Source organism: Bubalus bubalis, chromosome 21, assembly GCF_019923935.1.
Source record: "Bubalus bubalis isolate 160015118507 breed Murrah chromosome 21, NDDB_SH_1, whole genome shotgun sequence".
In the NCBI taxonomy this organism is placed as follows: Eukaryota; Metazoa; Chordata; class Mammalia; order Artiodactyla; family Bovidae; genus Bubalus; species Bubalus bubalis.
This window is the reverse complement of record NC_059177.1, coordinates 50,171,131-50,198,296: the sequence shown is the minus strand read 5'-3', so window position 1 is coordinate 50,198,296 and position 27,166 is coordinate 50,171,131. Positions and strand designations below refer to the sequence as shown.

Below are 27,166 nucleotides of genomic sequence, written 5' to 3'. Positions count from 1 at the left end.
TTTTTCATGAGTGGGGAGGGAGGGCTTCAAATGATCAAACTTTGGAAAGGTACCAGAAATCTATACTTAGAGCATTCCACATTCCAACCAAGAGAAACTTTAAAAGAGGATGAGGAAGTTTCTCTAGTAAATTTAATGGGCACAGAGTGTATTTTAGAAACGCATTCAGTTGTCATTGGATCATTTTCCAAAGACAGTAGGTGGAAAAAAATGACAGGTCTGGAGTTCTTCCCTTCAGAGTGTGACTGAGCTTGGGATCCAGATGCAAAAAAACGATCCTTGCCTGTCTGTGATCTCAAGGAACTTCCTGGCACAGGAATTTTAGGTCAGTACTTGTACCCAGACCTCAGGTGAAGACTACCGACGGCAAGTCCTGTGGCAGTCAGGTCCTGCCTGCATGTGCTACTTTTGCAAGAGGGCCGCTGGGGAGAAGAGACCAGTTGATTGTAGGGGTCTTCTGCATTCATCATTGTTCTTTACAAATTGGAGTTCCGTACTCGAGTTCCTAGCTGCATTATAGTTTGAGCTGGTGAATTGAAATCTGTACTTACCTTATGTTTGAAACACCTAGATATATTTAGCTTGCCACATAGGACTATCATCTGGGTCTTTAACTGAACCCTGCTTGATAGTTTTGGGAGGAAATATGAAATGGGTAGAATTTTTCTTGTCATATTTCCTTGGGAAAGTTGTTTTCTTTGTGATGTCTTAGTTCCTCCATCTGTGAAGTGGGAGAAAGAAGCTTAGTGATATAATTTGATTTTTACATAACCCACTGCCTGTGCTTAACACTGTGATTGCGATGTACCCAGAATCTTAAAAGAAGGCTCTGCCAGGGCATACTAGTATTGCATGAGAACTCTTCCTCTTTCATAGCCTAATGCCCCTCATCAGCTTTGTTCCATTCAGCATGGCTCATTACACTTCACTTTTTTCCTTCTTTGACCATATTCTCCCCTTATGTCAATGAGGATGACATAACTCTAAATCTTTTGGGATCAAGAAGTAATTAGAAGAAACCTGACATATCTGTTCCTGTTGTTAGTGATGTAGATACTTCTAGATCCTTAGACAATAAGTGGATTAAGGCTGTATCCCCTTGACAGAGTTCTTGTTTGATTTGTTCAGTGTCCATCATTGAGCCAGTCATTTAACAGATGCTAATTATGTGCCAGAAAATGCTACCTGCCAATATTTGGAGAGAAGAATAAAAGTTCTAGTTTGTATACTTATGGTTGATTCCATTCTAACAATCTGTGCTAATTTGAGAACCCATAAGTATTTTGTTTTTATCAGTAACTTTTAAATCCTTTACCACTGTGCTAAATACTGTGAGTGGTAGAAACAGAACTGGCAAGCCATGGCAGTTGCCATTTCTTTTGTGCCATTCTCCCAACTGTGTGTTTCTCTTAGAGGGGTGTTGCTTTTTATCATAGCTGATTAATCTGAAAAAAATAACAATATTGTGTCTTAACTGCCTCTTCCCTCTATCCCTACCCAAAATCCTATCTATCTAAAGTATCCAGCCTCCTAAAGAGTGATGTCATGTAAAACTAGGGTAGGCTTCTGTAGAAATAAGGATTATCCTTATGCTGGATTTCTGTTAGAGCCACATCTGGAAAAATGTTCATTTACATAAGCTGTATTAAGTGGGTGAGGCCTATCCTATAGACATCTCTCCCCCCACCCTTCTCACACATTCTGTGAACACTGTTAGGACTCCTAGATCCTGCATTAATGACCCTTGCCCAGTGAATGGTACACCAGAATAAAACAAGAGCAAGGCCAGAATTTTTTAAATGAAATAGATTGTTTTGATGGGTAGCCATCCTCATGCTTAGGGTACCATACATTACTCTGTGCAGGAGAACAAGTAAGAGATAGCCTCTGTCTTCTAAGAGCTTATAATCTCAGAGTAAGAAAGATGACAGAGATTATATAGTATTTATGAATTCCATAGAGGTAATGGCACCCCACTCCAGTACTTTTGCCTGGAGAATCCCATGGACGGAGGAGCCTGGTGGGCTGCAGTTCATGGGGTCGCTAGAGTTGGACATGACTGAGCGACTTCACTTTCACTTATCACTTTCATGCATTGGAGAAGGAAATGGCAACCCACTTCAGTGTTCTTGCCTGGAGAATCCCAGGGACGGGAAGCCTGGTGGGCTGCCGTCTATGGGGTCGCACAGAGGCAGACATGACTGAAGCGACACAGCAGCAGCAGCAGAGTGTCCTCTCAGACAAACTCCAAATTTCTGTCTGGTAACATTTTCAGTGTTCACTAGAGTTATTTCTTAATAAGACATTGCTATGTTCTTATCCTGTGATTATGGTTTGTGCATCTGCCCTCTGATGCCTCTCGCAACACCTACTGTCTTACTTGGGTTTCTCTTACCTTGGACGTGGGGTATCTCTTCATGGCTGCTCCAGCAAAGCACAGCTGCTGCTCCTTACCTTGGATGAGCATCGAAAAAGCAAGAGAGTTCCAGAAAAGCATCTATTTCTGCTTTATTCATTATGCCAAAGCCTTTGACTGTGTGGATCACTATAAACTGTGGAAAAATTCTGAAAGAGATGGGAATACTAGACCACCTGACCTGCCTCTTGAGAAACCTATATGCAGGTCAGGAAGCAGCAGTTAAAACTGGCCATGGAACAACAGACTGGTTCCAAATAGGAAAAGGAGTACATCAAGGCTGTATATTGTCACCCTGCTTATTTAACTTATATGCAGAGTACATCATGAGAAACGCTGGGCTGGAAGAAGCACAAGCTGGAATCAAGATTGCCGGGAGAAATATCAATAACCTCAGATATGCAGATGACACAACCCTTATGGCAGAAAGTGAAGAGAAACTAAAAAGCCTCTTGATGAAAGTGAAAGAGGAGAGTGAAAAAGTTGGCTTAAAGCTCAACATTCAGAAAACGAAGATCATGGCATCTGGTCCCATCACTTCATGGGAAATAGATAGGGAAACAGTGGAAACAGTGTCAGACTTTGTTTTTGAGGGCTCCAAAATCACTGCAGATGGTGATTGCAGCCAGGAAATTAAAAGACACTTACTCCTTGGAAGGAAAGTTATGACCAACCTAGATAGTATATTGAAAAGCAGAGCTATTACTTTGCCGACAAAGGTCCGACTAGTCAAGGCTATGGTTTTTCCAGTGATCATGTATGGATGTGAGAGCTGGACTGTGAAGAAAGCTGAGCGCTGAAGAATTGATGCTTTTGAACTGTGGTGTTGGAGAAGACTCTTGAGAGTCCCTTGGACTGCAAGGAGATCCAACCAGTCCATTCTCAAGGAGATCAGTCCTGGGTGTTCATTGGAAGGAGTGATGTTGAAGATGAAACTCCAATACTTTGGCCATCTGATGCGAAGAGTTGACTCATTGGAAAAGAGCCTGATGCTGGGAGGGATTGGGGTCAGGAGGAGAAGGGGACGACAGAGGGTGAGATGGCTGGATGGCATCACCGACTCAATGGACATGAGTTTGAGTGAACTCCGGGAGTTGGTGATGGACAAGGAGGCCTGGTGTGCTGTGATTCATGGGGTTGCAAAGAGTCGGACACGACTGAGCAACTGAACTGAACTGAACTGAACTGATGTTCTTATCCAGATGACCCCATTTCCTAGATTTTTATTCTCCCCTAGTCATGGGCAGAGGTCACCCTGCTAATACTGCCATGTAGTAGAGTCTTCTCACTGAACTGCTTAGACTTCATGATATGATCAGTATCTTTCTTTAAATAACCTTTACCACAACTCAGGGATTCCCTGATAGCTCAGTTGGTAAAGAATCCGCTTGCAATGTGGGAGACCTGGGCTTGATCCCTGGGTTGGGAATATCCCCTGGAGATGGGAAAGGCTACCTACTCCAGTATTCTGGCGTAGAGAATCCCATGGACTGTATAGTCCATGGGGTTGCAAAGAGTCAGACATGACTGAGTGACTTTCATTTTCATTTCACCATGATTCAGATGTGTACAAATCATTTTGATAAGAAAAAGAAGAGTGTAGCTTCTGTGGTCAGATGTTAATGTTACTTCCTAACTGGGTTGTCTCTTGCAAATTTCTTAATCTCCCTTGGCTTCAGTTCCCTTTGTTACTTGTACCTCAGGGGACTCTGGAGCAGAATCAATGAAATCTTGAGTTCACGAGTGCCTGCTGTGTAGCAAGTACCTTTCTGGATGCTGGAGACGCTGCAGTAAACAAGACACATATAACTTCTGTTTTAGTTATAGAAGTCAGAGCATGCACAAGTAGACAAATTTAAAATAATATATGGTAGTGCTAAATGCTATAAAGATACTGAAGCAGGGTATTAAGAGAATGCATATGAGGGCAGTTTTAGATGAAGTGGTTAGGGAAACTTCTTGAAGAATAACATGGCATTTGAGTAGTGACTCTTGGTGAATAATGTATACAGAATACTTAACCATAGTGTCTGGTATCTAGTAAGCATTTGCAACTAGACTGTCATCTCATCCTCCTCTTCTTCATGTCAAATGATTTCCAACCGTATTTTGGGGAAAAAATTTCATATATGGATATTCTTTAAGGTAATAGATGTGGATTAAGCTCCCAGTGACATAGCAGTTCAAAATCTTATGAGAGCCATAAGAATGTGGGGGAAGAAGTCCTTAGGGTTAGGAGGAAGTGTTTGTGAAAGATGTCTATTCATCTCTTCTCCTTCCTTCTGAGTTTTACTTATAGACCAAATCAGTATGGATTCTGAGTCACTATCTTCAGGGCACCTCTGAGTAGTCTGTATGTGTGCTTCTGAGGAGGTTTCTATGAGATGGTTTGGATTGAATTTTTTATAACTCTTTGCTATCTGACTCAGTGTGAAGTGTCTTATTTTTCATAGACTGATACTTACAGGTCTGGGGGAAGGGGATAAAGAAGCCTTCTGCTAGCTTGCTTTCTCAGGTATTGTTGGGTATGTGTACGTAATGAGGTTCAGGATGATGACTGAGGCTGCTCCAGCTCTTTCCCAGTGCCTTAATGGAAACGTTAAACTAACAGGATGCCCTGCAGCAATACTGAGCATGGTGGCCAAGGGGACTTATCAGGGCAGCTCTTAGCCAACAGCTGTCTGTCTAGGAAAATAACTTCCCGCAGAGTTCTGTCAACTCCTACCATCTCTGTGTAGGAGAACTGGAAAGCCAGCAAACACTGAGGAGCAGAGCATTTTATACCATCCCCCCCGGGAAAGGTATTTCTAGCAGTATCTTATGCCCTTGGCTTTCTTTATTGTTCAGGTCCCTAGGGATTGAGGGTTACTGTTACCTCCTGTGTGTGCCATTGCACTGGGACCTGGGGAGGTGAGTAAGAAGCGTTGTGGTAGAATATCTGTGTCAGTGGTTGCCCAGTTATACTTGTGCTCTCAAACCGTTGTCATTTGGTCTGCAGCATTTTATTCTCTCAGATTTGCAGGTTGATGTTGGTTGACTGTTTCTGTTCAACCAACCAGTCACTAAAATGCCCTTAACAGGGCTCTGAGAAGAAGTTATTTATGGAGTTTTTACTCAACTTTCCTAGCATCAGTGGCCTTCTTTAGCCAGAGATGACTTGGCTACATGACAGTATCAGCCTAATTTTATAAAGTGCAAGGAAAAGAATGCTGTTATCATCTAACATGAAAATTCCTTAAGACGCTGGCTTATGCTAGTACGTGGGATGAAGGCTGTAGAATACATGAAGTTTTATGAGTGTTTTTTTGTGTCAACAAACTTAAGAGAGTTTGAGCTTTTGTAGATACCAGAATAGCCAGGGTATTTCTGAAGGTATGTGAAGGAAGCCAAATCTTAAGTGGAATCTGTTCCCTGAAATGAGATGAATGGGAAAAGCTTATGTTTTGGGGGATGGGAAGACTGTTCTGAGACCATGATGGAAAAAATAAGCAAAAACCCAGTTTTTTTTTTAAATCTTCTTTAGGTTGGTAGCAATATTGTATGAAACATTTTAATACTTAAATTGTGTGCTTTCCAGGTAACAAAAAAATAAGAGTCTTTATAAATTCCTGCAAGGCTGTGATGTTGCCTAAACCCTCATGCTAAAACTATTTCACTGAAAAGACTGTGGCGTTCTGGCCAGAACTCAGCTGTATAACTTGTGGCTTGAGTCATGTCATTCTTTTGTAAATTGACAATTATTGAAGATTCTCCCTCTTTGAAGAGTTGGGGTATTCAGGAAGATCAAAAATGATTTTAAGGATTGGTGATCTGATTATGCAGTTTGGTTATCTGTCCAGTAATTTGAGTCTTGGCTGGGCACCAAGCAATATATCGTAGTAGTTAAATACATGGACTCTTCTCCATCTGACCTGCTCAGTGGGTAAATACACGGAGGCAGACTGCTTGGGGTTGTTTCCCAGCTCTGTCACCTTCTACTGTGTAACTTGGGCAAGTGGCCTAACACAACATCTCTGTGTCTTAGTGTCCTCTCATCCTTCTAGGGATTGAATGAGTTAATGCCTGTAAGGTGGTTAGAACTGAGCCTGGCATGCGTGAACATTGAGTGTTTGTTTGTTATTAACACGACAGCTTCTTATCTGACTGGAACAAGAAAGTCCTGAAGTTGCAGCAACTCCAGTCTTGGCTTCATGGCATATATGGTTAAAAAAGGATTTGGGGGCAGTGCCCAGAGGATTGTTTTTACGTTAGCAATGCTTCTTATTTAGCCTTGACTGGGACTGATTTTCAGCATACTGCTTCCAGGTCTCTCTAAGAGTTTCTACTGCCTCAATGTTCAAATCACCAGTTCTCTCGAGAGAAAGGGCAAGAAACGTACCTTCCGTGGAGCATGAAGTATAGTTAGACCACAATGGAAATCTAGCCTGTGACTTTAAAACCCTAAACTCTGATAACTAGCCCCTGGCGTTGCCATATCTCAGACTTTCTTCAATTATTGTAAAAGGTGCTCTAAATTGGATTCAATTTAGTGTTCTTGAATTTGAGAAGTAAACACTTATCATTTGGCAGTTGTAAGGGGAATTTCTAATGTATCTCCTATGATGAAGTTTATAATTATTTTTGTTATACATATTTCATGGTTCATTTCTGTGAATTGAGGTAATTTAGTTCCTGATTTGTTCTAAATTGGAAATGTGCGTGTATGTTTTAACCTTGTACTTTGACGTTGTCCTGTTTCATTCAGCTTGTAATTTTAGTTGATGTTTGACTTTTTTATAAAAATGAGATTGTGCAAAGTGCTAATTTTGGAACTTGATTGAAGACAGTTACTAAAAAAAAAGCAGAATATGTATAATTCTAATTACGTAGTTCAGGGATTACACAGAGGCACAGACTGTCTGTGGTCTTGGTTATACCTTTGGTTTATGACTTTGTAAACCTCCAGACAGCATAGTGTTAGGAGCACAGATAGGTTTAAGATTCCAGCTTCATCACTTCCTAGCTGTTTTGTTTTCCTTGTCCATAAAATGGAGGAATAATCACAGTACCTACCTCAGAGCTGTTGTGAGATTTCAACATGTAATATATGTGAAGCACCTGGTACATATTCAGTAGTACAGAGTGATTCTACAACACTGAACTGTACTTGGTTGCCTGGCTTTCTCTTGGCTGCTAATCCACCTCCTGGGACTCAGAGATGCCTAAAAAGTAGCATTGCTTTGAGTGGAAGCCAGTTCATTGACAGCCAGTTCGTGTGGTGCTGTTGTCCAGTGTCTCTGCCGTGAAACTTGGGCGTCTGGACTGAAAGTAAAAGAAGCTGGGTAGCACCTGTCATGACAGCGTCTGAGGGACAGGTGCACAGGCATGTGAGGGCAGAGGACCATGGCCATTCCAGCGTCCCACAGTGGAAAGCCTTATTTCTGAATCTAGCAATGCTGGTAGTTTTGCATAGGACTGACTCACTTAGGCTGCAGCTGGCATCAAATGTTTATTAGGTGTCTTCTTCACTCAAGTTGACCTTGGAGATTATTATGCATCTTTGTGTCTCATTCTCCACAGGGCTAAGGGTTCAGATGTTGTCATTCTACCATCTCGCTCATTTGTATGTGAGCTAGGTACATAAATATGTACCTATTTAATATGTATTACATATAATATATGCACATTTCTTGTTAAGAGTATTGATGTGACTTTGGTAGTCATGGATAAACATCCAAGTTAATAATTATCTTTAATCTTACATGGTGACATGAGTGGTGCTAATATTGTATACTGATTTTATTTTACTAGAATTTTTGACCAAATGAAATTTGTATTTTGTCTGTATAAATGCTGTTTCCAAAGCAAAATATAAAGAAGAAAAAGAAGTGTTATCATGGAAAGTAGATAATTGGTTTAGTTCGGTCACTTAGTTGTGTCCAACTCTTTGCAACACCATGAATCATCACAGCATGCCAGGCCTCCCTGTCCGTCACCAACTCCCGGAGTTCACTCAGACTCACGTCCATCGAGTTAGTGATGCCATGCAACCATCTCATCCTCTGTCGTCCCCTTCTCCTCCTGCCCCCAATCCCTCCCAGCATCAGAGTCTTTTCCAAGGAGTCAACTCTTCGCATGAGGTGGCCAAAGTACTGGAGTTTCAGCTTTAGCATTAGTCCTTTCAAAGAACACCCAGGACTGATCTCCTTTAGAATGGACTGGTTGGATCTCCTTGTAGTCCAAGGGACTCTCAAGAGTCTTCTCCAACACCACAGTTCAAAAGCATCAATTCTTTGGCGCTCAGCTTTCTTCACAGCCCAACTTTCACATCTGTACATGACCACTGGAAAAACCATAGCCTTGACTAGACAAACCTTTGTTGGCAAATTAATGTCTCTGCTTTTGAATATGCTATCTAGGTTGGTCATAACTTTCCTTCTAAGGAGTAAGTGTCTTTTAATTTCATGGCTGCAGTCACAATCTGCAGTGATTTTGGAGCCCCAAAAAATAAAGTCGGACACTGTTTCCACTGTTTCCCCATCTATTTCCCATGAAGTGATGGGACCAGATGCCATGATCTTCGTTTTCTGAATGTTGAGCTTTAAGCCAACTTTTTCACTCTCCTCTTTCACTTTCATCAAGAGGCTTTTTAGTTTCTCTTCACTTTCTGCCATAAGGGTTGTGTCATCTGCATATCTGAGGTTATTGATATTTCTCCCGGCAATCTTGATTCCAGCTTGTGCTTCTTCCAGCCCAGCGTTTCTCATGATGTACTCTGCATATAAGTTAAATAAGCAGAGTGACAATATACAGCCTTGACGTACTCCTTTTCCTATTTGGAACCAGTCTGTTGTTCCATGGCCAGTTTTAACTGCTGCTTCCTGACCTGCATATAGGTTTCTCAAGAGGCAGGTCAGGTGGTCTGGTATTCCCATCTCTTTCAGAATTTTCCACAGTTTATAGTGATCCACACAGTCAAAGGCTTTGGCATAGTGATAATTGGTTACCAGGCACTTAAAGAGGGGGAAAGCAAGAGGGAAGAGTGAGTGACTGCTAATGGGTAATGGGGTCTCTTTTTGAGGTGGTAAAATGGTTCTAGTATTAGATGGTGGTGATGGTTGACCAACCTTGTAAATATACTAAAACTCATTGAATTGTACAAGGTCCTATGAAAGAGTGAATTTTATGGCATATGAAGTTTTTTAAAAAGTCTTTAAACTTTGCTTGGAAATTAGTTCAGGCTCCCAGCCTGATAGAAATGAATCCAGGTCTAAAATAAAATACAGATTCACTTACCCCCCCCCCCCAAAAAGTAGTCTGTCAGTTTATCTTAAAGCTAGAGATTTAAAACTTTGATCTTAAAATGTATGAAGAATTTCTTTGTTAATGGTATCTACATACCATAGAAGAACATTTAAAGTCTGAAAGGTGATAGATGGAATTGGTAACAAGCCGCATTTGAAGTGGCTGTTAGGCTTGTGCACAGTAGTTGCTCAGTACAGTCAAGTGGGCTTTCTTTTTTAATATCCACACAGAAATAAAGGGAAAGGGAATTCCTTGGTGGTCCAGTGGTTAGGACTTGGCATTTTTCACTGCCGAGGATGCAGGTTCGTTCCCTGGTCCAGGAACTAAGATCCCGCAAGCCATGCAAAAAAAAAAAAACCCCAAAAGGCCATTTGGAAATTTTTTTTTTAAGGTGATATTCCTTTAACTAGATGCTTTGTAGGTACCAATGTGGATCTTTCTTGGTTTCCTGGAATTGTTAACCAAAGCTCAAAATTGAGGTGTGGGGGTAGAGAAGGCCAAATCACTGGTGAGGCTATGCCCTCCCTGTATATATATATATATCTTTCTCAGAGGCTTCCTTTTGGCAATATTGACACTGTGGCTGTCATCTTTGACCTCTAGTACCAGAAGAATACAGAGGTCCTTTTTTTTCTTTGAAGGAAAATAATTATTATTTTCGTAATTTAAGTATCATAAAATTCATCCATTTTAAATGTATAATTCAGTAATTTTTAGTAAATTTACCAAGTCATGCAACCATAATCATTAAGATTCCTATTCAGGGATACATTTAAATTAGAAATAAAATTATTTCAGGCTTAAAGATAAGTTGCAAAAATAATTCGACGAATTCCTGTGTGCTTTGTACCCAGATTCCTCAAATGTTAACATTTTACCAAATTTGAATGCAGAGATTTTTGAATGTTTCCCTGGTGGCTCAGATGGTAAAGAATCTGTCCACAATGCCAGAGACCCAGGTTCAATCCCTGGGTCGGGAAGATCCCCTGGAGAAGGGCATGGCAACCCACTCCACTGTTCTTAACTGGAGAATTCCATGAACAGAAGAGCCTGGAGGGCTACAGTCTATAGGGTTGCAAAGAGTCACAACTGAGTGATTTACACTTTTCTCTTGAAGAGGCATCACTGAATTTAACCTTCCTATCACACTCCCTAACTTGGTAGTTGAAGGTACTCTTTGGTTGGAGAGAGTAATATGTAGTTTTGGTGGGTTGAGTGGTTGCTTTGTAAGGTGATAAGGGCTTAAGATATGTTGTCTGTGCTTCCAAGAGGCTTCCCTGCTGGGCAGGACTGAGCTTGGGGTTTAGATTTGGAGGATGGGAAATAGGGCCAGATTCAAATCTTGCACTCCTGCACACTGTAAGGTTTTTGAAGGTCTTTAAAAACAAAACAAAAAGAACAAATGTTTTCCCCCATGAGAGAGCTGGCTTTTTTTTTTTTTTTTTTTTTCCAAACTCCAAGCTTTTTATTTTGTTTTGAGGTACAGCCAATTAACAATGTTGTGGTAGTTTCAGGTGAACAGCGAAGGGACTCAGCCATACACATACATGTATCCATTCTCCCCCAGACTCCCCTCCCATCCAGACTGGCACATAACATTGAACCAAGTTCCATGTGCTATACAATAGTCTTTATTGGTTATCCATTTTGAATATAGCAGTGTGTACATGACCTTCCCAAACTCCCTAACTATCCCTTCCCTTCTGGAAGCCATAAGCTAATTTTTCTAAATCTGTGAGTCAGTTTTGTAAGCAAGTTCATTTGTATCATTTCTTTTTAGATTCCACATATAAGGGATATCATATGATACTTTCCTTCTCTAACTTACTTCACTTGGTAGGAGACTCTTGTGGTCCATCCATGTTGCTGCAAATGGCATTATTTCATTCTTTTTAATGGCTGAGTAATATCCCATTACACACAATATTCCAGATGTGTGTATGTACCACCTCTTCTTTATTCATTCCTCTGTCAATGGACATGTAGGTTGCTTCTGTGTATTGCCTATTGTAAACAGGGCTGCAATGAACATTGGGGTGCATATATCCTTTCAGATTATGTTTTTCTCCAGATATATGCCCAGGAGTAGGATTGCAGGGTTATATGGTAGGAGAGCTGGCATTTGGATGCCTGATACATAAAGAGGGACTGTATGCTAGTTGGCATTAGACCAAAAAGCAGCAATTACTACTCAAATAACCAGAAAGTTGAGAATTCCTTAAACAGATTGTATTTCACTGTCATTTTTCCAGGGAAAATTTAAAATGTGAGTGCTGATTTTCATAGCTCTTGGTTATAGTGTATTAAATATTGGAAGTGTTTGGATCAACTTTTCCCTTGACTGTATTTTGAAAGGTTTCCCGGAGCCTTCTACCTGGAGCCAGCATGCCGAAGTAGTTATAGAGACTCAAAGTAAAAGATTCATATACTGTATATATTTTATTTTAATACCATTTTATTATTAATGGGACATACCATGCTATGAAAACTGTTGGTCTATCTGGAGTCACATTGGATATATCAGAAGCAACTCATTTTAGCTTTGGTTAGGGTGGCAAATACTGAGCACTTCTATGTGTACGACCCTGGACTAGGTGGTATATGCCTTTTAATGAATGAAATGGACATGTCTCCATATAGTCTAGTAGTAGGAGGCTGTTTAAGCATGTTTTATTTTCAAGACTTTTCATTTTGGAATAATCGCAGACTTTAAAGGGGGTACAAAAATAGTAGAAAGAAGACCAATACTCTTTACTCCAACATTTCATAGTGTAGTCATCAAAATCATTGTTAGCATAATGATGCTAAAGCTGAAACTCCAGTACTTTGGCCTCCTCGTGCGAAGAGTTGACTCATTGGAAAAGACTCTGATGCTGGGAGGGATTGGGGGCAGGAGGAGAAGGGGACGACAGAGGATGAGATGGCTGGATGGCATCACTGACTTGATGGACATGAGTCTGAGTGAACTCCGGGAGTTGGTGATGGACAGGGAGGCCTGGTGTGCTGTGATTCATGGGGTCACAAAGAGTCAGACACGACTGAGAGACTGAACTGAACTGAATATAAAGAACTTTTCAGATCTTGCCAGTCATCCCCTAATGTCATTTTTCTGGCTTAGGATGCAATCCAGGATCGCATGTTATATTGAGTTGTGGTATGTCCTTTTATGGGGCTTCCCTGATGGCTCAGCGGTAAAGAATCCTCCTGCAATGCAGGAGACACAGGAGACATGGGTTCGAACCCTGAGTCAGGAAGATCCCCTGGAGGAGGAATTGGCTACCTACTCCAGTATTCTTGCCTGAAAAATCCCATGGACCGAGGACCCTGGCAGGCTACAGTCTAAAGTGTTGCAAAGACTCCGACACAACTGAGCAACTTCACACGTCTCCTTTTATTCTCTGTGACAGCTCCTTAGTCTTCCTTTGCTCTCATGGCCTTGACACTTCAGAAAAGTACTGGCAGTTATTTTGTAGGACTTTTCTCAGTTTGCATTTGTCTGTTTTCTTGTGATTAAATTCAGGTTATGCATTTTCAGCAAAAATGCCCCAGGAGTGATGTGTGTCTTTCCCTATATGTCATCAGATAGCACGTGATTTTGTTCTACTAGAGATACTAAACAGACCACTTGGCTAAGGTGGTGTTTGCAGCTTTCACCACTGTAAAGTTACTATTTGAGGTATAATTAACTTACTAATTAATTGTAATTAGTAAGTATTTTGTGAGGATATACTTTGATTATATAAATATCCTGTTTCTTAGCATTCCTTTTTCACTTAATTTTAGCATCCATTAATAGTGCATGCATGTAAAGTTGCTACTGTAGATTTTGTCTAAGGGTAATTTTCTGTTTCCATCATTTCTTACACGTTTTTTAGAATTCTGCTTTTAAGGATGAACCATTCTATATCCTTTATTTTATTTATTGACCAGAACTAAAAAATATGGTGTATACACATATATGCATTTTTATATCTATCTGTGTATATATTAAAAAAAAACAAACAAACATGATTTCATCATGTTATCTTCCCCAATTCCAATCCAGTATTACAGAGTTCATTCTAGCTTTACTTCCTGGTGGCTCAGAGGTTAAAGCAATGCGGGAGACCTGCGTTTGATCTCTGGGTCGGGAAGATCCCCTGGAGAAGGAAATGGCACCCCACTCCAGTATTCTTGCCTGGAGAATCCCATGGACGGAGGAGCCTGGCGGGCCGCAGTCCACGGGGTCACAGAGTCGGACACGACTGGGCGACTTCACTTTCACGTTCACGTTTGCCAAAGTGAAAATCCTGGGTCTCATCCACAGTATATTGACTTATTTGCTCAGTCCTAGAGTATACATAAATTAGTTTCAGAATTGTTAATTCATACCCCTGTAAAAGTGGAATACCATATTTGAGTAGAGGTTTTTTTTTTGTCTTTAGCCTGAGAGTATATATCAAAATACTGTTTTCTCAAGTTAGGTTAGTTCTCCACCATCTCACCTGCTCTTCTGTGTGGTGGTTATTCATTTCACTGTACAAGAAGTAGAAAACGCAAGTTAAATGAAGAGCATTAACTTCTCCAGTAATCTCTTTATTGTTTTTTTTAAAAAAGATAAATGAGTGGATTTTTCCTTTTGAATAGACTTTGTTTTTAAAGCAGTTTTAGATTCACCCAAAAAATTGAGCACCCCACCTCCACCACTGCACCCACAGCTTTTCTCACCATCCATTGCGGTACATTTACCACAATCACTGATACATCATTATCAACTCAGAGTCCATAGTTTACATGAGGGTTCACTCTTGGTGCTGTACATTTGTGAGTTTGGATCAATTTATAATGACATGTATCAGTAATTATAGTATCATGCAGAGTTGTTTCATTGGCTTAAAAACCTGCTGTGCTCTACCTGTTCATCCTTTCCTTAATGGTTGCTAGATTACAAATCCCTTTTTTGGTCTCCAAAGTTTTTCCCAGAATGTCATGTCGTTGGGATCATACAGTATTTAACTTTTTGCACATTGGCTTCTTTCACATTGTAATATGGATTGAAGATCCCTCCATGTCTTTTTGTGGGTTGATAGCTCTTTTTTTTTAAAGCTCTGAATAATACTTTATTGGCTGAATGTACCACAGCTTGTTTATTCATTCACCCATTGAAGGACAACTTAATTGCTTCTAAGTTTTGGCAGTTATGAATAAAGCTGCTATAAAATACATCCATGTGTAGGTTTTTATATGGCATAAGTTTTCAACTCATTTGGGTAATACTAAGGAGCATAATTCCTGGATCTCATGGTAAGAGTATTTTTAGTTTTGTAAGAAACTGCCAAACTGTCTTCTACAATGGCTATAGTGTTTTGCATTCCCATTAGCAATGAATGAGAATTCTATCCTCGCCGGCATTTGGTGGTGTCAGTATTCAGGATTTTGACCATTCTAATAGCTATGTGGCTCTTTGTGTGTGTGTGCGCGCGTGTGCTCAGTCATGTCCAACTCTTTGCAACACCACAGATTATAGCCCGCCAGGATCCTATGTCCATGGGATTTTCCAGGAAAGAATACTGGAATGGGTTGCCATTTCCTCTTCCAGGGGATCAAACCTGCATCTCTGGCATCTCCTGCATTGGCAGGCGGCTTCTTTACCACTGAGCCATCTGGAAAGCCCTGTGTAGTGGTAACTCATTTTAATTTGTATTTCTCCAATGACATAGGATGTGAACATCTTTTCTTAAGTTTACTTGCCAGCTCTAAGGTTCTCCCCGACCCTCACTCCACCCCTGTTGTTCTTTACCAAGTAGAGAAGGTTCCCATCTAATTCTGCTGAGAGTTTTTATCATGAATGACTGTTAAATTTTGTAAATGCTTTTTCTGCATCTCTTGATATGACTGTATTTTTTTAAGCCTGTTATGATGGATTATGTTAATTGATTTTTCAGTTGAACCAATCTTGCACTGCATACTTATTGTAACCAGTTGGTTACAACATATAATTCTTTTGATACATTATTGAATTTTATTTGCTTGTATTTTGTTGACAGTTTTTACTTCTACATTCATGGGTGATACTGGTTCTTTCCATGTAATATCTTTGTCTAGTTTTAATAGTAGGGTGATGTCTGCTGCACAGAAGTCTTCCATGGTGGCTCAGCGGTTAAGAATCTGCCTGCAGTGTAGGAGCTGCAGGAGATGCGGATTTGATCCCTGGGTTGGGAAGATCCCCTGGAGAAGAGCATGGCAACCTACTTCAGTATTCTTGCCTGGAGAATCCCATGATCAGAGGAGCTTGGCAGGATCAGTCCATAGGGCCACAAAGAGTTGGACATGACTGAAGGGACTTAGCACAGCACACTGCTGCATAGAATGAATTAGGAAGTATTAGCTCTACTTCTGTGTTCTGGAAGAGACTATAGAAAATTAGTATAATTACCTTAGATGTTTGATAGGCTTCATTAGTGAACTCATCAGGGCCTGGTGCATTCAGTTTGGGAAGATTATTAAAGATTATAATTTCTTTAATAGATATAGGCCTATCCAGATTGTCTTTTTCACCTTGTATGAGTTTTGGCAAATTGTGTTTTTCTAGGAATTGGTCCTTTTTCATCAAGGTTATCAAATTATGGTCATGGAATTGTTCATAATATTTCTTTGTTATCCTTTTAATTTTCATGAAATCAATACTGACGGCCTCTATTTCATTTTTGATGCTAATAGTTTAGTCTGGTTAGGTATTTTTAGTCTGGTTAGGTATTTTTACATTTTAGTGATATTTTAAAAATCCCAGCTGTTGGTTGCATTGATATTTCTCTATGAATTTCCTGTTTTTAGTATTGTTGATTTCTGCGCTGATTTTTATTTCCTTTGCTTCATTTGGATTTAACTTGTTCTTTTGATAGTTTTCGAAGGTGGAAGTTGAGATTATTAAGTTTTAGATATTCATTTTTTCCTGTTATGTGCGTTCAGTGCTATAAGTTTCCTTCTGAGCACTGCTTTCTTTTCTCTGCATCCCACAAATTTCAAAAAGTTATGTTTTCAGCTTCATTTAGTTTCGAATTTAAAAAAGTTCTCTTGAGAGATTTTTCTTCTTTGACCCATTTGTTATTTAGGAATGTGTTATTTAATCTCTAAATCTTTGGAGATTTTACAGCTGTCTTTCTGTTATTGATTTCTAGTTTTATTCTGTTGTGATCTTAGAACATACATTGTATGATTTCTGTTTTAAAAGTGTTAAGGTGTTTTTTTTTGTTTGTTTGTTTTGTTTTTTTTTTTTTTTGCTCAGAATGCTGTCTATATTAGTGAATAATAGTCTATAATCATTGAATAGATTATTACTGTTATTTTGATGTGTGCCCTTCTGAATTTTCCGTGCACATGTCGTCTATAACCTTTGTATTTACAAAGTAGGATTATCTTGTTGTTTAGTTGCTAAGTTGTGACCCCATAGACTGTAGTCTGCCAGGCTCCTCTGTCCATGCAACTTCCCAGGCAAGAATACTGGAGTGGGTTGCCATTCCTTCTGTAGGATAATCTTGAGCACTTGATTTTATAACATTTTCACTTCAAATATTGTGGACCTACTTCCTTGCCATTAAATACATTTTTCGCACATCAATTTAATGACTATAATGCTCCATAGTATAGGTTACCATGATTTAACTAGTTCTTCATTTGATATTTTGAGATTGCTTCTTTATTTTATTAAGGAATGCTATGATGAATGTTCTTGTGGCTAAATAGTCACACATCCTTAATTACTTCTTTAAGTTAATTCCCCCAAGTAGACTTGCCAGATTAAGAGGTTAGCATATTTTATGACTTAATAAATGCAGCCAAATTGCCACCCAGAAATTTCCCCATTTATTTATTTATTTTTTTTACCAACAGTATTTGAGAGTACCTGTCTTTCCCATGTCCCAGTAGGTGCAAAGTGTTAATAACAAAATATTTGTATTGAGTAGTGGTACATGAATATTTGTTATTGTATTATCTACTTTTCTATGTGTTTGGAATATTTCATAATTTTTTAGATACGTTACCAGTGTAGCAAATAAGGGAATGATTTAATTTTGTCTTAGGTTTTAGTGAAATAGAATGTTCTTATATTTGATTACTACTTTTTTCTTTTGTAAATTGTTGGTTCCTGATACATACATAGTGGGTAGAAGTAGAAAAGCAACAGGACACCTTATTCACCCTGTCTAGTCTTAAGGTGAATAAGGAGAAGAAAATGGCAACCCACTCCAGTATGCTTGCCTGGAAAATCCTATGGACCAAGGGCCTGGTAGGCTGCAGTCCATTGGGTCGCAAAGAGTCAGACACGACTGAGTGACTAACACACAGTCTTAAGGTAGATGTATATGGGATATCTATTAGAATTTTTGAAATGCTGAAAACAAGTATACTACCTGAATATGACCTGGTGTTTCCCAAGAATTATCTCTCAGAAAAGAGAATCGCCCCTCCCCCCCCCCCTTTTTTTTAAAGAAAGCAAAGAAATTTAACACAGTTTCAGTGATTATTCCAGGATTATAATCTCAAAAATAAAATATCAAATACCATTTTTATTAAAACAAGTATTCAAATTCATGTACAGGACCAATGAAAGAATTGATTATTTTAGTTTCATGACAAAAAGTACTCCTGGCTTAGGATAAACTTCCCCACAATAACATTATTCACAGATCAGAATGTGGTATATCTTCTTAAAATTTGTTTAATTGACATATAGTTGATTTGCAGTGTTGTGTTTGTCAGTTTCTGCTGTACAGCAAAGTGATTCTGTTATATATACATTTTCATATTATTTGCCATTATGGTGTATTGAATAGAGTTCCCTGTGCTGTTCAGTAGGACCTTGTTGTTTATCCGTTCAATATGTAAGAATTTGCATCTGCTAACCTCATACTCTCAGTCCATCCTCCCCCAACTCCTGCAGCCACAAGTCTGCTCTCTATGTGTGTGAGTCTATTTTTGTTGCATAGATAAGTTCATTTGTGTCATAAATGAACATTTATGTACAGATTTTTGTATAAACAAATTTCAGTTCTCTTGGGTATATGTCTAGGAGTGGAAATGCTAGAGCATTTTGTTGTTGTTGTTTTTCAAGAGCTTTCTCCTAATGGATTAGGCTCCATATTGGAGTGGTGTGGTATTGAAAACACAGAATATTCACAGTTCCAATGACCAGGTTTCAGTTCTTAGATACCTTGGGCATTCACACTGCCATTTTGAATTTTCCCTTGGACTGTGGATTGTTTTTTGTGTTTTAAGCACTTGCTGCCTTGGACATGGATCAGCCTTTGTTACTTGGTTTTGAGCATATCCAGAAATTGCAGTTGAACAGTCAGGTTTCTTCTTTTCATTCCTTACAGGTTCTCCTGCTCAGAGTCAACTTTTTTTTTTCTTTAATAATTCCTGAGGTATCTTAGTTTAAAGATATAGAGTAAAGGTGTTTTTCTTTCTTCTTCTTTAACTTGATTCTTGTGCACTGTGAATCCAGAGCAATGCATGAATTCACTATGAACTGGAAGGCAGCTCATAGAAACATTTGAGCTTATTCCTATCATATTTCTAAGCTTAGCTGGACCTCTCTAAGGTCAGAGAACATGAGTCTGGGTGCCTTGCCTAGGAAAGTGCCTCTTGTGTCTCTTGAGTACTTGGGATGAATGGGACTCTGTGTTGTCAGGCATGTGCTTAGGTAATTTCAAGATAGTACTGAGCTCGGAATCAAGATTGTTGGGAGAAATATCAGTAACCTCAGATTTGCAGATGATACCACGCTTATGGCAGAAAACAAAGAGGAACTAAAGAGCCTTTTCATGAAGGTGAAAGAGGAGAGTGAAAAAGCTGGCTTAAAACCCAGCATTCAAAAAACTAAGATTGTGGCATCCAGTCCCATCATTTCATGGCAAATAGATGGGGAAACAATGGAAACAGTGACAGACTTTATTTTCTTGGGCTCCAAAATCACTGCAGAGGGTGACTGCAGCCATGAAATTAAAAGACGCTTGCTCCTTGGAAGAAAAGCCATGACCAACCTAGACAGCATATTAAAAAGCAGAGACATGACTTTGCCAACAAAGGTCCATCTAGTCAAAGCTTTGGTTTTTCCAATATATGGATGTGAGAGTTGGACCATAAAGAAGGCTGAGCACTGAAAAATTGATGCTCTTGAACTGTGTTGGAGAAGACTCTTGAAAGTCCCTTGGACTGCAAGGAGATCATACCAGTCAATCCTAAAGGAAATCAGTCCTGAATGTTCATTGGAAGGACTGATGCTGAAGCTGAAGCTCCAGTACTTTGGCTACCTCATGCAAAGAACTGGCTCATTGGAAAAGACCCTGATGCTGGGAAAGATTGAAGGCAGGAGGAGAAGGGGACGGCAGAGGATGAGATGATTGGATGACATCACCGACTTGATGGACATGAATTTGAGCAGGCTCCGGAAGTTGGTGACAGGCAGGGAAGCCTGGTGTGCTGCAGTCCATGGGGTCGCAGTTGGACACAACTTAATGACTGAACTGAACTGGCAGCGTATAATGTGCTAAATATTTGTTTCTGTATGGTAATGCACACTGAAAGTGGGGTTTCTGACTATTCCTTCTTCATAAGCCTTTAGTGATCTTTCTGCACAGTTAGAGGGCTCTTATCCTCCCAACGTGAGTAGCCTCTTGACCTGCCAGATTCTGGTACTTCTGTTAGGTTTCTACCCTATTATGTTTGGTAGCAGATAGTAATATAGTATTGTTCTAATAGCGGTCACCACATCTTGTTTGTCATACTCCAGGAAGTAGTGAAAGGAAGAGCTTGGAAAGTGCAAAGTAGGTTGTCAAGGGCCTTACATTTAGTCTTTAAAAACACAAGGGAACCACAGGAATGACACTATAGGGAAACTCTTGTAATAGAATATAGACTTGACTAGAGGGGAGAAACCGCAGAGTAAAAAGTCTGTTAGAATCTGAAGCAGAAATTGAGATGTGAGGAGATGATGGCTTCCACTAGGGGGTGGGAGCAGGTATGTAATGAAAATGTCAGGCTTGAAAGAAGACTTTAAGGTTTGGTAACACTGGATATTGGACAGAGGAACAAGATAGAGCAGATTTAGAGGCCTCTCAGAGGTTAGAAGAACAGTAGTAGCTTGAACAGAAAGTAAACATCTGTAAAAGGAAGGCATTGGGAAGGGAGAGGTGCAGATGCTTGTTGAGTGTGAAGTTGACAGCAGGATCTCTAGGTTACTGACGGAGATTCAGTACTGGTGCCTGGCAGAACATAAACATGTGGTTTTTTTCATTGTTACTTTTTATATCTTTTGTTCCACTATTTAACTAGTTTTCACCTTTTTTTAAAGTCTTAGTCTTTGGGGCAGAATAATACCTCCCTCTGCCTATCACCAATAATCTCCAAAAGCATCTAGGTAAGTTAGGATTAGATTTGGTGAGTGACAAAACTCACCAAAAAACTCGCTCACAAAACTAGAATTAACTATGGCTTAAATTGAGAAGATTTATTTCTCTTTAACATAAACAAAATCCAAGCCATCCAGGTGTTCTTAGGGTGGTATGATCGTCAAGGATTCGGGCTCTTTTCATCGTGTAACCCTGTCATCCTCAATGTGTGGCTGCGACCTGATTGTCCAAGGTGGCACCTTGGGTGTTGGCCATCACTTTGACTTGCCGACCAGTGGTAAAGACGAAAGGATGAAAATGGACATTCCTTTAAGAATGAATGCTTCCTGAACTCTGCAAGTACTATTTCTGCTTATGTCCAGTTTATTCGAATTTAGTTACAGCTTTACTTAACTGCAGGGAGATTGGGAAAATTCTTTGTCTAGGCAGCCGTGTACCCAGTTAAAAATCAAGGATTTGCTTCCAAGAAAAAGGAAGCAAATAGTCATTGGGAGACTACTCTGATTCTCGTAGTTTTCCAGGCTAAGAACCAGATTCCAAATTCATTTAGGTCATGTATGAAACCTATTTTTTCAAACTTTATCCTAATAATTAAAAAATTATGAATAATAAAATACTACTAATAAAATAATTATCCCAATAATAAAATTATCCTAATAATAAAAATACTAAACAATAATAAAATATATAAATAAAATATTAAAATGTACATTTCTGTTTTTGTATGGTTTAAAATGTCACATAGACTGAGGACTAGTAGCTAAATAGACACTGTGGAATAGACAGTGTTGATATTAGTGTCTAAATAGTAGCTAAATAGACACTAAATACTAGCTAAACAAACACTAAATAGACACATAGTAGCTAAATAGGCACTGTGGCATAGACTGTTGATATTCGTGTCTAATATTTGAATTCAGAAGCTAGAGAAGTTAGAGCATGATAAAGACCATATTTTAACTAGGCGTCTTTGGGTATAGCCTTTCTGTATGAGTTGTTCTATGACTTATTGTTTGTAAACTGTACGATTTAGAGAGGGCAGAAATAGAATGCTCCTTCCCTGAAGGCACTAGCATTTCTGCCAGGCTCATGTTATCTATATCTATGTATAGATAGATAGATATGCCTTGATCCTACTTATTGCTGGCTCTCTCACATAAGTGTGGTTTATCAGTTTCTCCTCTATGGGTAACATCCAGCTTTGTCCATTGTATGTGCTGCTCACAGTGCATTTTATATGTGGTGGACTGTGTCAGACAGTTGACCTCTTAGCATAAACTTTCTTACTCCATTTGTCTCTCTTCACTTCTGGCAATAATAAAAAACACTTTCCAGTGTGTTTTTCTCCTGATAAGAATTTCAGGTCAAGATATATGCTCCTTATTTGTTTAAAACAATACTTGTTTGTTGTTCTCGTGTTTTGAAAAATTATCATAAAAAAAATCTGTATGAGAGCATTGCTAGATTTTATTCAGTACTGAACCCCCCATATTTCATCTGCTGTGAGGAAATAGCTGCTCTTGAATAATGAAAATATAGCCTGTTCTGGCTATAGATTCTGGGGGATGAGGAGGCAGTAGGAAAAAGGTTAAAGGCATTTTTAATCTGTAAAACTCTAGAACTCTTCCCACAAGAAGAAATAATCTCAGTATACTGAACTGAAATATTTTGGAGAGGAGCCAGCTGTGTTGTAATGTTGACTACCTTCCTAAACTTCAAACTGGTGTGCATTGCCTTTTGACAGGACAAAACACAAAGTTGGAACTATCCTAAAAAATCTAGACGTGCCTGCTCTTCTGTGTGCTGGAAACTTCAGGATGCTTCCTGACACTGCTCAAACCTCTCCCCTTTTTAATATGTTTTTCCCCCAGTTTTTCTTAAAAAGAGAAATTTTTATTTATATGATCACTTATCTTGGTTATTCTGGTGATCATCAAATAAAAGGGATACCTTTTAATATACTAGATGGTGTATCCTTCAGATCAGATCAGATCAGTCGCTCAGTCGTGTCCGACTCTTTGCGAACCCGTGAACCACAGCACACCAGGCCTCCCTGTCCATCACCAACTCCCAGAGTGCACTGAGACTCACGTCCATCGAGTCAGTGATGCCATCCAGCCATCTCATCCTCTGTCGTCCCCTTCTCCTCTTGCCCCCAATCCCTCCCAGCATCAGAGTCTTTTCCAATGAGTCAACTCTTCGCATGAGGTGGCCAAAGTACTGGAGTTTCAGCTTTAGCATCATTCCTTCCAGAGAAATCCTAGGGCTGATCTCCTTCAGAATGGACTGGTTGGATCTCCTTGCAGTCCAAGGGACTCCAAAGAGTCTTCTCCAACACCACGGTTCAAAAGCATCAATTCTTCAGCGCTCAGCCTTCTTCACAGTCCAACTCTCACATCCATACATGACCACAGGAAAAACCATAGCCTTGACTAGACGGACCTTTGTTGGCAGAGTAATGTCTCTGCTTTTGAATATGCTATCTATGTTGGTCATAACTTTCCTTCCAAGGAGTAAGCGTCTTTTAATTTCATGGCTGCAGTCACCATCTGTAGTGATTTTGGAGCCCCCCAAAATAAACTCTGACACTGTTTCCACTGTTTCCCCATCTATTTCCCATGAAGTGATGGGACCAGATGCCATGATCTTCGTTTTCTGAATGTTGAGCTTTAAGCCAACTTTTTCACTCTCCACTTTCACTTCCATCAAGAGGTTTTTTAGTTTCTCTTCACTTGCTGCCATAAGGGTAGTGTCATCTGCATATCTGAGGTTATTGATATTTCTCCCGGCAATCTTGATTCCAGCTTGTGTTTCTTCCAGTCCAGCGTTTCTCATGATGTACTCTGCATAGAAGTTAAATAAGCAGGGTGACAATATACAGCCTTGGCGTTCTCCTTTTCCTATTTGGAACCAGTCTGTTGTTCCATGTCCAGTTCTAACTGTTGCTTCCAGACCTGCATACAGATTTCTCAAGAGGCAGGTCAGGTGGTCTGATATTCCCATCTCTTTCAGAATTTTCCACAGTTTATTGTGATCCACACAGTCAAAGGCTTTGGCATAGTCAATAAAGCAGAAATAGATGCTTTTCTGGAACTCTCTTGCTTTTTCCATGATCCAGCAGATGTTGGCAATTTGATCTCTGGTTCCTCTGCCTTTTCTAAAACCAGCTTGAACATCAGGAAGTTCGCGGTTCACATATTGCTGAAGCCTGGCTTGGAGAATTTTGAGCATTACTTTACTAGCATGTAAGTTGAGTGCAATTGTGCAGTAGTTTGAACGTTCTTTGTCATTGCCTTTCTTTGGGATTGGAATGAAAACTGACCTTTTCCAGTCCTGTGGCCACTGCTGAGTTTTCCAAATTTGCTGGCATATTGAGTGCAGCACTTTCACAGCATCATCTTTCAGGATTTGGAATAGCTCAACTGGAATTCCATCACCTCCACTAGCTTTGTTTGTAGTGATGCTTTCTAAGGCCCACTTGACTTCACATTCCAGGATGTCTGGCTCTAGGTCAGTGATCACACCATCGTGATTATCTGGGTCGTGAAGATCTTTTTTTACAGTTCTTCTGTGTATTCTTGCCATCTCTTCTTAATATCTTCTGCTTCTGTTAGGTCCATACCATTTCTGTCCTTTATCGAGCCCATCTTTGCATGAAGTGTTCCTTTGGTATCTCTGATTTTCTTGAAGAGATCCCTAGTCTTTCCCATTCTGTTGTTTTCCTCTATTTCTTTGCATTGATCGCTGAAGAAGGCTTTCTTATCTCTTCTTGCTATTCTTTGGAACTCTGCATTCAGATGTTTATATCTTTCCTTTTCTCCTTTGCTTTTTGCTTCTCTTCTTTTCACAGCTATTTGTAAGGCTTCCCCAGGCAGCCATTTTGCTTTTTTGCATTTCTTTTCCATGGGGATGGTCTTGATCCCTGTCTCCTGTACAATGTCACGAACCTCATTCCATAGTTCATCAGGCACTCTTATCTATCAAATCTAGGCCCTTAAATCTATTTCTAAGGTATATCCTTAGGTCTTGAGAGTATTTCAAGCCATCTAAAGGTTAAGTGTGTGTTAGATTTCTAAAGCATACAGGTTTGAGCAGGAGGGTTTCTTGATGGCTGGAGGCTGTTCCTTTGTAGCACTTGATAGTACCTCTAGCTGGGATAGTGTTAGAGACTTCCTGGCTTTGTCTCCTCCCAGGCTCCTGGATTTCTGCCCTGTGCAGAGATCATTCATTCCTTTATCCTCTAGACGTATCTGCTGTGGTAGCAGCCATGATATTACAGCTCAGCAGATGTTGCTTCCTCAGTATGGACCAATTTAACATGGGCACGTCTTCCATGTGAAAAGCCATCCCTTATTATTAGGGGCTGAAGTTTGATAATTCTGTGTTATTTGTGTGTGAGAAGGAATAAATCTAAAAGAGTGAAGGATCCTGTCCCAGTGAACCTTCTCTGACTTGAAGCTTGCATTGTTGGTCTTGTTGCTTCTGTCAGTGTGGCACTGGGTCTGTGGCTTATTGACTAAGAAATAAAGAATGGTGGGTGGTTGCTTCCCTGCAGTTGAACAGTGTTCAGAAATCTGGCAGGTTTGTATTTTATTCATCTTTTCAAGATCCTGTTTCTGCAGAAAGTATGTCAACTGGGTTTTCTGAAATGTCTGAGCCCAGGACATTGAAGCCAGAGAGGCTAATAGAGACTGCTTTTGAGAGAGCTAAGGTTCTTGGGTGGGAGGTAGGAGATAAAGAGCCAGGAGAAATAATCTCTTTTCATTGGTGAGGCCGGAAGAATAGCTGCTGCTGATTCTTTGGGGGACGCCTGGGGAACATTGTACGGCTTTTGTGGTGGGCTTAGCTGTGTGGCCTGTGCAGTGTCTTAGGACTTTTATCTATTCTCTTGGCTGTTCCTGCTACCTCCAGTTGTCAGCTCTGAAAGAAAAAGAAATGAGAGAAATGGTTTGAATGTTATTCAGCAAACAAAATAAGCTTGATGTTTTCCACAGTGATTTTAGAAACTTCCTTTTTCTTCCCCTACAGTGACTCTGTTTAGAGACCTAGACAACGAAGCTTGAGTATGTGTCGAATTTAAGGTCCTCTTTTCCCAGAAGAAAAGAGCCCAGGGGAACTAGAACAGTAGTTATCTCGGAATATGAAAGAAGAAAATGGAGGTTATGGAAGCCTGAATTCTGAAAGGAATTCTGAGCATCAGTAAGCTATGTTCGAACCTGATATCCTCTTCCACAGAGATCTAGGTCATATCTTTATTTGGAAATTAATAATTGATTAACCAGGAAATCTTAACTGAGGTCTTTATAAATATTGGCTGAAATGTTGTTGTAAACCATGCAAAATTATAACAAACTGAAAGTTTCAAAAATGATTTGCATCTTAGTGGTTCGTAGTTGTTGATTATTCTCAGTACTGTTAGCTGGAGCTTGTAAATCGTTTCTTTGTGGTGAAGGAATTTGCTGAGTGCCCCATCTGCCTGGCAGTGACAAGCCTCATCTTCTAACAAGGAAAGAAAAGACTTTGGCTGTCTTGATCATTTAATTTGTTTGATTTTTCATTTATTTGTTTGTTTATACTTTGCCTCTTTGTTTTTGCCTCAGATGACTTAGAATGGGAGAGTCTCATATATTCCCTGGTAGACGAGTTGATTTCTTCCTAAGTCTTCCTGGAGCCAAGTATGACATCATCTCCAAAACTGCAGATCACTGATTTTCTTTGACAATGACAGAGGCATTCTCTGGAGGAACTGGGATCTCACTTTAAAATCCACAGAAGAATGGCAGGGAGTGGTGGTGGAGTGGGCGGTTTATATTCACAGCACCAAATGCCTGTGCTGGGACCTGTGTTGTGTTCCTGGAGCAGAGTTCATCTTGAGACCTTACTTCCACTGAGGCTGAGCCTGGTCGAGGGGCTCAGTGAAACACAGTCCAGCCATATGGCTTCAGAGAACACAAATAAGGTTTTAGTTTTAGCGTGATACAAATTGTTTCCTTTTAGGAAATGACAGATAAATTAGTCAGGTAGTAAAATAGTGTTATTAAGGAGCATTTTAGAAAACGTTTGTTGTGCTTTCGTC

The 27,166-nt window shown here is 39.8% G+C and overlaps 1 protein-coding gene across 5 annotated transcripts in view; it reads left to right on the top strand.

Moving 5' to 3' along the window:
• The window catches only part of RBM6 (RNA binding motif protein 6), an 89,278-nt gene that overhangs the window by 38,101 nt on the left and 24,011 nt on the right, over positions 1-27,166 (top strand). The gene's annotated exons all lie outside the window — the stretch shown is intronic.